Genomic DNA, 13,471 nt, shown 5'->3' on the forward strand with positions numbered 1-13,471 from the left:
GAAACCAAGGTTCTTGAACCAATAGGAGAACCAAGCAACACTATGCAAACGGTACCTGCACACAAATAACAAAACCTCGCAACCCAACGCGTAAGAGGGGTTGTCAATCCCTCCTCAGTAGAACATAGATTAAATGGTATGAGTTTGGATAAATAGATCTGAATAAAACACGAAATAAAATATGCAAATAAAAAGTGCAGCAAGGTATTTTTGGGTTTTTGGAATAATAGATCTGAAAACAAATACGGTAAAATATAGATGGGAAAGCAATATGATAAAAGATAGACCCGGGGCCATAGATTTCACTAGTGGCTTCTCTCGAGCAAATAGCATACGGTGGGTAAACTAATTACTATTGGGCAATTGATAGAAGAACAAATAATTATAACGATATCCAAGGCAATGATCATTATATAGGCATCACATCCAAGATGAGTAGACCGAAATGATTCCGCATCTACTACTATTACTCCACACTCGACCACTATCCAGCATGCATCTAGTGTATTAAGTTCATGGAGAAATGGAGTAATGCAATAATGACGATGACATGATGTAGACAAGATCTATTCATGTAGGTATAGACCCCATCTTGTCATCCTTAATAGCAACGATACATACGTGCCTCGCTACCCTTTCTGTCACTGGGTGAGGACACCGTAAGATCGAACACAAGCACCTCTTCCCATGGCAAGAAAATTGATCTAGTTGGCCTAACTAAACCCAAGATTTGAATAAGAATCACGAGGCTATAAATAATCATGCATATAAGAGATCAAAGAAGACTCAAATAATATCCATGGATAGAGATCTCATCATAAACTCGAACTTCATCGGTTCCCAACAAACACACCACAAAAAGTCATTACATCAAATAGATCTCCAATAGACCATTGTATTGAGAATCAAAAAGAGAGAGGAAGCCATCTAGCTACTGCCTATGGACCCGTAGGTCTACGGTGAACTACTCACGCATCATCGGAGAGGCACCGATGAGGACGATGAACCCCTCTGTGATCATGTTAAATTGGATCTCGTGGTTTTGGAACTTGCGGCGGCTGGAATATTTGGGTATTTATAGAGCTGAGAAGCGGTGGAGACGACCTTCGTGGGCCTCATGATATATCAGGGCACGCCAAGGGCCTTTGGCGCCCCTTGGTATATCATGGGCCCCACGGGCCTCCCCCCAGGTGCTTCCTTGGCTCCCAAGTTGTCTTCTAGTCCCAAAAAATCTCCAAAAAGTTTTGCTGCATTTGGACTCCGTTTGATAGGGATATTCTGCGAAGTAAGAAACAAGCAAAAAACAGCAATTGGCACCGGGCAGTATGTCATCAGGTTAGTCCCAAAAACTGATCTAAAGTTGTTATAAAATGATTGTAAAACATCCAAGAATTATAATATAATGGCATGGAACAACCAAAATTATAGATACGTTGGAGACGTCTCAGTATCCCCAAGCTTAATTCTTGCTCGTCCTCAAGTAAGTAAATGATAAAAATAGATTTTTTTATGTGGAATGTTGCCTAACATGTTCATCACATACTCTTTTCTTTTGTAGCATGGACATTTTGAATTTTAGATGGTTCAAAGCAATAGTCGATATTTGACATAAAGACTTCAATACTAAAGCATATCAACAAGCAACCATGTCTTTCAAAATATCAACACTAAAGAAAGTTATCCCTAGCACTGAGAATATTTGTGAAAGTTTGCACCCAAAAAATTTCAGAATTTTTTAAAAAGTTACATATTTGGATTTTCATGTTGACTAGATACTCCTTGTCTTGTGTGCGCTCTTTAATATGATGTGATACTATGTGTGTGTTCCATTTCTAGTGTATGATGGAGTCTATGCCTTTGCTATCTTCTGAAGAAGTGCAGATGACACACAAGTTGAGTTTAGTCATGTAGATGCACTTTGTTGCGTAAGTGAAATTTAGGCCATTCACATAGTTATTAAATCAGGTGAAATTTTAGCTATTCAAATCAGTGGTCACACAAAATCCCATGAGAGTTGATAGTAGTTAGCGTTTCTTTTCGTAGCGGCATGGTATAGTCATTTACTAGTGGTACCTAAAACCAATAAAGACCCAAATGTCAGTGTTTGGTCAAGCAAGTGCACTTGTGTTGTTGTTACTATTTATATATAGGTGATGGTAGGTTTGTCAGAAAGGTCAAACAAACGGAACAAAAGAAAGTTAGCACTATATTGATGTGTGTTCGCGCTTTAATATGATGTGATGCTATGTGTGGTCTATTTTGGAGGTGTGTGTGAGAGTCTTCGCCTTCGCTATCTTATGAACAAGTGGAGATGACACACGAATTTAGTTTAGTCACATAGGTACCACATTTGTAAAATTTGAGATATTCAAATAGTTTTGAAATCGAGTGAAGTTTGAGCTATTCAAATTAGTGGAAACGCGGGATCCCATGAGACTTGACGGTGGTCACCCATCGCAATGCTTGGGTACTCCATTCCCTTTTCCTTCTGTCGCGGCTCACAACTTGAGGGTTCGGCTAGCCTTCATACACTACCAGGTTGGCTAACCATGATGGCGATCATCAACATGCATACTCATATGGCTGTGTGCATTGGAGGGTAGTGGTGATCATCCATTTCTCAGAAAAAAGCCTCCTACACTTACCATCATTTGTTAATTGCTTGCAACAATCTAATTACCAAGTCTAAAAACAGTTAATGTGTGTGTGTTGATGTTAACGCCTTGTGGTCATAATATTTTTTTTGGCTGGTGGAGAAAATGATGGAAGAGTCCTAGGAGAACGTCAATGCCAAGAAGGGTGGCGCCATGTCGCGGCACTTTGGCAACTGCATCTGGTGAATGGTGACCCACATTTCAACTTCCATAAATGTGTTGGCAAGACGATGAGGAGGACTTGCATTCTGGTCGTTTTGTGTTTGATGCAACTACACAGACAATTGTGGTGTTTATAGTAATTAACATTTCTTTTTGGAAAAAAACTGTGTATACCCCCCTAAACTATGATGGTTTGGGCACATCACTTGCTCACATTGATAACTAGTATCTTAACGCCCTAACTATCCCGAACCGGACAGATCACCCCCCACCCCCACGAGGACCCACCTGACAATGTAAAAACATATGTTGGCGAAGGAACCGACCGCATGCACGAGGGTAAGGAAGGTGTAGGACGACGACGGTGACCTCCGCGGCTCCACCTCCCCGACTACTATCGTTTCTGCAGCGTGGGGAAGGATGACCCTGCTCGCCACCTGCATCGGCCTCTCCACTTCTTATCATTACGACCATGGCCGAGAGCGACAATGGCACCATCTCTAGTGGACTCGAGACCCCGGTCCGAAGCAGGTGGGATGTCCCCCACTGACTCCTTCGGCTGCGGCGCCCTGCCGTTAGCAGACAACATACACAAGCTCATCGAGTTGGCACTGGATGGGGACGCTGGGCATCCTCCCCATAGTCCCATAGTGGCGCCACCCTCGTCCGTTGAAGATGGTGAGAACCAGGAGGATATCGTTGTAGCCATGGATGGCAAAAACGGTGGCTCCATCTTGTTACATGCTCTATTTCGGTTAGAGGGGATTTTAGGAGGGACAAACGGTTAATTACACTTAGACATGGGCCCTGATATGCCCTCAGTCGACATCTCCTATTTGTGAAAATGTAAAACCACTCTCTAAAACCATCTACCAAGCTTCTAGGGGGTGATCTGTCTGGTTTAAGATAGTTGACGGGATTAAGATCCTGGTATTTGATAATAGGGGGTGATGTGACTGAAACGTGATAGTTTAGGGGGGTATATACATTATTTTTAGGATGAATAGTAATTTATTAGTAGTACCAAAACCCGCCAGGACCCAAATCTCAATGTTTATCTGGTCAAGCAAGTGAACTTGAGTTGCTGCTATTGTTTATAGCAGTTGATAGTAGTTACCTTTTCGGAGCGAGATGGTATAGTAATTTACGAGTAGTACCCAACAATCAGAAGGAATAAAATGTCGGTATGTGGTCAGGCAAGTGAACTTGTGTTGTTGTTACTATAAATACATAATGATGGGTTTGTTAGAAACTTCAAACAAACGGAACAAACATAAATTAGCAATATGTTGATGTGTACTCGATTTTAATGTCACGCGATGCTATGTGTGTGGTCCATTTTAGATATGTGTGTGGGAGTCTTCGCCTTTCCTCTCTTCTGAAGAAGTAGAGATGACACACGAGTTGAGTTTAGTCACGTAGGCACACTTTGCTGCGTCGCTGAAATTTTGGACATTCCAATAGTTCTTAAATCTAGTGAAATTTGAGCTATTCAACCAGTGGTCACGCGGGATCCCTAGAGACTTGGCAGTGGTCACCCATCATAATTCTTGGGTAGTCGAGTCACTTTCCCACTACGTCGTGACTTACTACTTGATGGTCCGACTAGCCTTCAATTGTGCTCCCTCATTGGCCAACCATGATAGGGATCATCAACCCTCATACTCTTATTGCTGTGTGCATCGGACACCAGGGGTGATCCTTCTTTTTTAAGAAAAACCCCTCCTACACTTACCATAATTTGCCAATTGCCTGCGACAACATAGTTGCCAGGTGTTAAAACAGTTAATGTGAGTGTGCTGATGGTAAGACCTTGTGGTCGTGATTTTTTTATAGCTGCTGGAGAAGATGATGGAATAGTCCAAGGAGAACGTCAACACCAAGAAGGGTGATGGTCTGTCGCGGTGCTGGGGTAGCTGCATCTTGTGAACATTTGGCGCTTTGGCAGCACCCTATCTATGCAGTACGATACGAACTATCTACTCTGTACCTATCTATCTATAGTTGACATTTTTCACCAATCGCGTGAATTAAATAGGTATCTAATGCTTTAATCTATGCTTACCTCTTGTATGCGACAGGCTTTATAAATAGGGGGGCGGCGCCCAAGTCTAAAACACACACCACAAGCAAGAGCCTACGTAGAGACCACAATGGAAAGACAGGATGGCGTCGGAAATGAGCAAGGACATGAAGTTCTCCGAGGAAGAAGTCACCTGACACCCGCGTATTGTCGAAGGTGAGGAGCAGATGGTTGCGCCTGCACGGCAATCTTCAATCTTTGCGCTGACACTGGACGAACTGCAATAGTCGGTGTGCGAGGCGTGGCGCAATTTTGGGTCCATGAACATGGATGAGTTCATGAGCAACATATGGAATACCGACGAGTTCCGAGCGGCGCCCGACGGTGGCTTGGTGGGCATGGAGGAGACTCATGTGGTGGGTGCTGGTGGAAGCGGAGGTGGTGGGGATGCAGGAGGAAGTGACCTATGCTGACAGGGGTCCTTCTCCTTGCCTCCCTAGCTGTGTCGAAAGACGGTGGAGGAGGTGTGGGCTGAGATCAATAGGAAGCACCGACCGGTGCATGCCCAGCCTTAGGCCGCGCATCCCTCACCGCAACTTCCTGTCCAACCAGTGCTGGGGAATGGCAGAATGTCTTTTTGCGCACTGATGCTACCTAGCGGCAACAAATCCGACATTCACTACTCGCGTCAAGATGCGTGAAGGTGGGACCACTTTATTCACATTTAAATTTCAACATTTCACATTCCATATGTGAACCGAACCTATATCACTTGCAATTTTTTAAAACACAATTTCAGCAAAAATATTTAAGACCATCATATTTTACTAGAAACAAATGAATTTTTGAAAGTGATTTTTTGAAATGTGTAACAGTTTATTTCAAAAGAGTGAAAATGTTTTTTCACAAACGTAAAATTGAAATAGATGTGATTTTTGTGAAACAGACTACTGAAATGTAACATGTAGGTTTTGAATTGTGAAATAGTAACCATAGAATGTGAAACTAATTTTTTGAAAGAGTGAAATATGTTTTTTTTTCAAAAATGGGTAAATAAATATTTGTGATTTTTGTGAAACATGACAACAAAATGTAAAAATGTAGGTTTTGAATTGTGAAATACTAACCACAAAATGTGAAATTGTAATGTATAAATGTGAAACTGATTATTTCAAGAGAGTGAAACATGTTTTCCAAAAATGTGTAACTAAAATATATGTGATTTTTGGGAAATGTAATAGTGAAATGTAAAAAGTAGGTTCTGAATTGTGAAAATATTAACCATGAAATGAAAAATTACAATGTATAAATGTGAAACTGATTATTTGAAATGAGTGAAAAGTGAAATGTAGGTTATGAATTGTGCAATGGCCACTACAGAAAGTGAAATTGTAATGTATCATTGTGAAATAGATGATTTTGACATGTGAAATATATGCTCAAATTTAAATATGGTTATAAAATATTCAAGATGGCTCTCGTTTTAAATGTATTGGCGCAAGGAGTTCAAAATTAAAAAAAGTTTCACAAATGAATATATGGTTTAAAAGATATGGATGTTTTAAATTAGCTAAGGAGGAAGAAATGGTTGGATTTATTGTGTGGGAGAAAAAAAAGTGTTACTGCCACACTGCCATGAATGTATGTGAAGTACACTAGTGGGGGCCAACTGTTGAAGAGAGATAGTGGAACTATGAAGATGGGAAATCCAGAAAAGAAATGTAATACAAAGATACTTGGCCCACATAGTGTTAGATGGCAGCTCCCTATTGGACACCACCTTGCCGGTAGGTAGCACAACCGTGCAATTTTACGTTTCGTGGGGAATGGCGGTTCGGTTGCGGCCAACAACCGATAGGGTTGCACATGGAGAGATGATGTTGTAGAAGTTCCTTGTCAAGGCCAGCGTGGTCCGAGGATCTGGCGCTGGCCAGGAACCTCTACCGGTCGGCATGGTCCATGGACAGATAAACCCCACACAACAGGGGCAACAGCCTGGCCCAACGATGTACCTAATAGAACCGACCAATGGCATGTTCCCAGTGATGGGCGATGACATGGGGTTCGTCCACAACGGGTACTCAGGGATGACCATGGCGACGCCGCCACCACCTCCTCAAGGTAAAGTGGGTATCGTGAGCCACGGGTTATCGGATGGGAGGAGCGCCATGATGCAGGCTGACATGATGAAATGCATGGGTGATAGAACGATGATGGAGAATGGCGACGCCCGGAAATGCGGCACCCCGGAGATTCAGCCCCGCAAGAGGAGCATCGAGCATCACCACTGCCGCATGATCCGTGAGTTAGACGCACGATCGTGTGCCAAACAGGTACTTACCTTACTGCCAAAATTGTTGGTTTTTATGCAATGCCATTTCTGCAACGCTAGTAACAAGGTTGGTGACACGTACACACTGTATTTGTTAATCCTACAGGCTTATACCGTGGAGCTTGAAGCTAAACTGAACCACCTCAAGGAGGAGAAAGCTTGTCTGAAAGGTGAGGAGGTATGGAGCTGCTAGTGAAAACGCTGAGACAATTTAGTTTTCTTATTCTTTTCAGTTCTTACCGTTACTAAACAGTTTCATTGTTTTGTTGCAGAAGACGATTCTGCCGACCAAGAAGCAAATGGTATGTACATTTTTCCACCATCGCATGAAAATCCTCATACACTCACGATCACTTGCCAATTGCTTGTAACAATCTAATTGCTAAGTATTAACACAGTCAATGTGTGTGTGCTGATGAAACCATCTTGTGGTCGTGATCTTTTTTCTTATAGTTGGTGGTGAAGATGATGGAACAGCCTGAGGAGAACATGAACCCCAAGAAAGGTGGCGCCCAGTCGCGGCGCAACAAAAGCTACACCTGGTGAACGGTGACCCGCCATTCAGCTTCCAAAGCCGTGCTGGCAGGAGGATGAGAATGAATTATGTTGTTGATAGCAGTTACCTTTCGTTTTAAGAGGAGGATGGTATAGTAATTTATTAATAGTAGTTGAACCCCGTAAGTACCCAAATGTGAGTGTTTATCTGGTCAAGCAAGTGAACTTGTGTGTTGTTGTTACTGTTTATAGGTATATGTGTTTGTCAGGAACTTCAGACAAATGGAACAAAAGAAAATTAGCAATACGTTGATGTGTACTCAAGCTTTAATATGATGCGATGCAATGTGTGTGGTCCATTTATGATGTGTGTGTGTGTGGGGGGGGGGTCTTCTCCTTTGCTCTCTTCTAAAGAAGTGGAGATGACACACGAGTTGAGTTTAGTCACATAAGCGCTCTTTGCCGCCTGGGTGAAATTTGAGCCATTGAAAAAGTTTTCAAATCCAGTGAAATTTGAGCTATTCAAATAAATGGTCACATGGGATCCCGTGAGACTTGACGACGGTGACCCATCGCAATGCTTGGGTAGTGAATTCCCTTTCCCCTCCATCACGACTCAGTGCTTAAGGGTCTGACTAGCCTTCAGTTGCGCTCCCAGGTTGGCCAACCATGATAGAGATTTTCAACCTTCATACTATTACGGTATCAACCTTCATACTATTACGGTTGTGTGCATCGGGGGCCAGGGCTGATCCTGTTTTTCTTAGAAAAAATCCTCCTACAATTACCATCATTTGCCAATTGCTTGCAAGAATCTAATTGACATGTCTTAAAATAGTTAGTGTGTGTGTTGATGATAACACCATGTGGTCTTTATTTTTTTACAACTAGTGAAGAAGATGGAACAACCAAAGGAAAACGTCAACGGCAAGAAGGGTGACGCCCTGTCGCAGTGCTGGGATAGCTCCATCCAATGAACGTTGACCTGCCATTCAACTTCCATAGCTGTGTTGGTAGGAGGAGTACATGAAGTCTGCATGTTTAGTGTGTTTGATGCAATTTGCAGCAATAATTGTGGTGTTGATAGTAGTTACCTTTTCTGTGATGATATATTAATTTACTAGTGGTACCTAAAACCCATAAGGACACAAATATCAGTGTTTATTTGCTCAAGCAAGTGAACTTGTATTGTTGTTACTATTTATAGGTGATGATGGATTTGTCAGAAACTTCAGACAAATGGAACAAAAGAAAATTAGCAACATGTTGTTGTGTACTACGAAAGTCCCCTTCTACTTCCAAGCTCAATTGAGCTCTAGGTGAATAGTAAATTAAAAAATTGAAAAAACGACTTCAATAATTTCTGAATTTTTTGGGTGTAAACTTTGAAAAATGTTTTTGGTGCTTGTGAATTTCATCCCGAAATAACATTCGTCCAAGTCATGGGAAAAAAATACAATGCTCCAAAATGCTTTTGGAAATAGCACTTCTGGAGTGTCGAGTTTGTTTTTTAATAAGATTTCCAAGAATGTTATTTCGATATAAAATTTGCAAGCACGGAGAATGTTTGTGAAAGTCTGCACCAAGTTTAGAATTTTTTTAATATTTTTACATTTTTAGATTTTAATGTTGACTAGAGGGCATATGAGCTCGGGACTAGATACTCCATGTGATGTGTACTCGCTCTTCAATATGATATGATGCTATGTGTGTGGTCCATTTCCGGTGTATGATGGAGTCTTTGCCTTTGCTCTCTTTTGAAGAAGTGTAGATGACACACGAGTTGAGTTTAGTCATGTAGGTGCACTTTTTTGCGTAAGTGAAATTTGAGCCATTCAAATAGTTATTAAATTCGGTGAAATTTTAGCTATTCAAATCAGTGGTCACACAAAATCCCATGAGAGTTGATAGTGGTTAGATTTTCTTTTTGAAGCGACATGGTATAATCATTTACTAGTCGTACCTAAAACTCATAAGGACCCAAATGTCAGTGTTTGGTCAAGCAAGTGCACTTGTGTTGTTGTTACTATTTATATATAGGCTATGACGGGTTTGTTAGAAAGGTTAGACAAATGGAACAAAAGAAAGTTAGCACTATGTTCATGTGTACTCGCGATTTAATATGATGCGATGCTATGTGTGGTCTATTTCAGAGGTGTGTGTGAGAGTCTCTGCCTTTGCTCTCTTATGAAGAAGTGGAGATGACACATGCATTGAGTTTAATCAGATAGGTGCACTTTACCGCGTCTGTGAAATTTGAGTTCTCCAAATAGTTTTTAAACCAGTGAAGTTTGAGCTATTCAAATTAGGGGTCACGCGGGGTCCTGTGAGACTTGGCGGTGGTCACTCGTCGCAATGCTTGGGTAGTCAATTCCCTTTTCCCTCTGTCGCGGCTGACAACTTGATTGTTTGGCTAGCCTTCGGCGCTTCCTGGTAGGCCAACGATGATGGCGATCATCAACATGCATACTCATATGGCTGTGTGCATCGGAGGCCAGTGGTGATCATCCATTTCTCAGAAAAAAGCCTCCTAGCTACTCTTACCACCATCTGTCAATTCCTTGCAACAATCTAATTGTCAAGTCCAAAAATAGTTAATGTGTGTGTGTTTATGGTAATGCCTTGTGGTCATAATATTTTTTTACAGCTGGTTGAGAAGATGATGGATAAGTCCAAGGAGAACGTCAATGCCAAGAAGGGTGGCAGCATGTCGCGGCACTGCGGTAACTACATCTGGTGAACAGTGAGCCACATTTCAACTAGCATAGCTATGCTGGCAAGACGATAGCGAGGACTTGCATTCTGGCCATTTTGTGTGTTTGATGCAAATGTACCGACAATTGTGGTGTTGATAGTAGTTACCATTTCTTTTTGGAAAAAAGTGAATATACCCCCTAAACTATGATGGTTTGGGCACATTACCCCCTCACATCGAAAACTATTATCTTAAGCCACGAACTATCCCAAATCAGACAAATCACCGGCCTGCTAGCTGGTTTTGTAGATGGTGTTGTCTACATGGACCCACCTATTAGTGTAAAAACATATGTTGACCGAGGAATCGACCACATGCATGAGAGGAAAAAAGGTGTTGGACAACGACGGTGACCTCCGCGGTTTGCATCATCAACTACTATCATTCCTGCAGCGTGCAAAAGGACGAACCTACTTGCCAGCTGCCTCACCCTCTCTAGTTCTTCTCATTCCGACCATGGCCGATAGTGACAATGGCAGCATCTCTGGTGGCCTCGAGACCCCGGTCCTAAGTAGGTGGGATGTCCCCCACTGATGCCTTCGGCTGCGGAGCCCTATCGGTAGCAGACAACGCACTCAAGCTCATCGAGCTGGCACAGGATGCGGACGCTGGGCATCCTCCCCATAGGCCCATAGTGGCATCACCCTCATTTGTGGAAGATGACGAGAATGAGGAGGATACTATTGCGGCCATGGACAGTGGAAACCATGGCTCCATCTTGCTACATGCTCTATTTTGGTCAAAGGGGATTTTACGGGGGAGAAACGGTAGATTACACATGGGCCTTGATATGCCTCAGTAACCATCTCCTATTTGTGAAAACGCAAAACCACTCTCTAAAACCACCTACCAAGCTTCTAGGGGGTGATCTGTCTGGTTTAAGATAGTTGAGGGGATTATGATCCTGGTTTTCGACGCTAGGGGTGATGTGACTAAAACGTGAAAGTTTAGGGGGGTATATACACTATTTTTGGGATGATATACACTAGTAGTACCGAACCCCCGCCAGGACCCAAATGTCAATTTTTATCTCGTCAAGCAAGTGAAATTGACTTGTTGTTATTTTTTATAGGTGTTGATAGTACTTACCTTTTTCGGAGCAAGATGGTATAGTAATTTACCAGTAGTACTTGTGAATAGTAAATTAAAAAAAATGAAAAAACAACTTCAATAATTTCTGAATTTTTTGGGTGTAAACTTTGACAAATGTTGTTGGTGCTTGTGAATTTCATCCGAAATAACATTCGTCCAAGTCATGGGAAAAAAAACAATGCTCCAAAATGCTTTCGGAAATAGCACTTCTGGAGTGTCGAGTTTGTTTTTTAATAAGACTTCCAAGAATGTTATTTCGATATAAATTTGCAAGCACTGAGAATGTTTGTGAAAGTTTGCACCAATTTTAGAATTTTTTTAATATTTTTACATTTTTAGATTTTAATGTTGACTAGAGGTCATATGAGCTCGGGACTAGATACTTCGTGTCCTGTGTACTCGCTCTTCAAGATGATGTGATGCTATGTGTGTGGTCCATTTCCGGTGTATGATGGAGTCTTTGCCTTTGCTCTCTTTTGAAGAAGTGTAGATGACACACGAGTTGAGTTTAGTCATGTAGGTGCACTTTTTTGCGTAAGTGAAATTTGAGCCATTCAAATACTTATTAAATCCGGTGAAATTTTAGCTATTCAAATCAGTGGTCACACAAAATCCCATGAGAGTTGATAGTGGTTAGATTTTCTTTTTGAAGCGACATGGTATAGTCATTTACTAGTGGTACCTAAAACCCATAAGGACCCAAATGTCAGTGTTTGGTCAAGCAAGTGCACTTGTGTTGTTGTTACTATTTATATATAGGCTATGACGGGTTTGTTAGAAAGGTTAGACAAATGGAACAAAAGAAAGTTAGCACTATGTTCATGTGTACTCGCGATTTAATATGATGCGATGCTATGTGTGGTCCATTTCAGAGGTGTGTGTGAGAGTCTCTGCCTTTTCTCTCTTATGAAGAAGTGGAGATGACACACGCGTTGAGTTTAATCAGATAGGTGCACTTTACCACGTCTGTGAAATTTGAGTTCTTCAAATAGTTTTTAAACCAGTGAAGTTTGAGCTATTCAAATTAGGGGTCACGCGGGGTCCTGTGAGACTTGGCGGTGGTCACTCGTCGCAATGCTTGGGTAGTCGATTCCCTTTTCCCTCTGTCGTGGGTCGCAACTGGAGTATTCAGCTAGCCTTTGGCGCTTCCTGGTAGGCCAACCATGATGGCGATCATCAACACTCATACTCATATGGCTTTGTGCATCGGAGGCCAGTGGTGATCATCCATTTCTCAGAAAAAAGCCTCCTAGCTACTCTTACCACCATCTGTCAATTGCTTGCAACAATCTAATTGCGAAGTCCAAAAATAGTTAATGTGTGTGTGTTTTTGGAAATGCCTTGTGGTCATAATATTTTTTTACAGCTGGTTCAGAAGGAGAATGTTAATGCCAAGAAGGGTGGGAACATGTCACGGCACTGCGGTAACTACATCTTCCGAACAGTGACCCACATTTCAACTTCCATAGCTATGCTGGCAAGACGATGGCGAGGACTTGCATTCTGGCCATTTTGTGTGTTTGATGCAAATGTAGCGACAATTGTGGTGTTGATAGTAGTTACCATTTGTTTTTGGAAAAAAGTGAATATACCCCCTAAACTATGATGGTTTGGGCACATCACCCCCTCACGTCGAAAATTATTATCTTAAGCCACGAACTATCCCAAATCGGATAAATCACCCCTCGAGGCCTGCTAGCTGGTTTTGTAGATGGTGTTGTCTACATGGACCCAACTATCAGTGTAAAAACATATGTTGACCGAGGAATCGACCACATGCATGAGAGGAAAAAGGGTGTTGGACAACAACGGTGACCTCCGTGGTTCGCATCATCGACTACTATCATTCCTGTAGCGTGCGAAAGGACGAACCTACTCGCCAGCTGCCTCGCCCTCTCTAGTTCTTCTCATTCCGACCATGGCCGACAGCGACAATGGCAGCATCTCTGGTTGCCTCG

At 42.1% G+C, this 13,471-nt stretch overlaps 2 pseudogenes; both read left to right on the forward strand.

Moving 5' to 3' along the window:
• The window catches only part of LOC123067663 (bZIP transcription factor ABI5 homolog), a 31,697-nt pseudogene extending 27,604 nt beyond the window's left edge, over nucleotides 1–4,093 (forward strand).
• An 889-nt stretch (nucleotides 4,094–4,982) lies between these two features.
• On the forward strand, nucleotides 4,983–10,406 carry LOC123065963 (bZIP transcription factor ABI5 homolog; annotated as a pseudogene).
• The last annotated feature ends 3,065 nt before the right edge of the window (nucleotides 10,407–13,471 follow it).

The sequence above is a fragment of the Triticum aestivum genome, chromosome 3B, assembly GCF_018294505.1.
Source record: "Triticum aestivum cultivar Chinese Spring chromosome 3B, IWGSC CS RefSeq v2.1, whole genome shotgun sequence".
NCBI classification, from domain to species: domain Eukaryota; kingdom Viridiplantae; phylum Streptophyta; class Magnoliopsida; order Poales; family Poaceae; genus Triticum; species Triticum aestivum.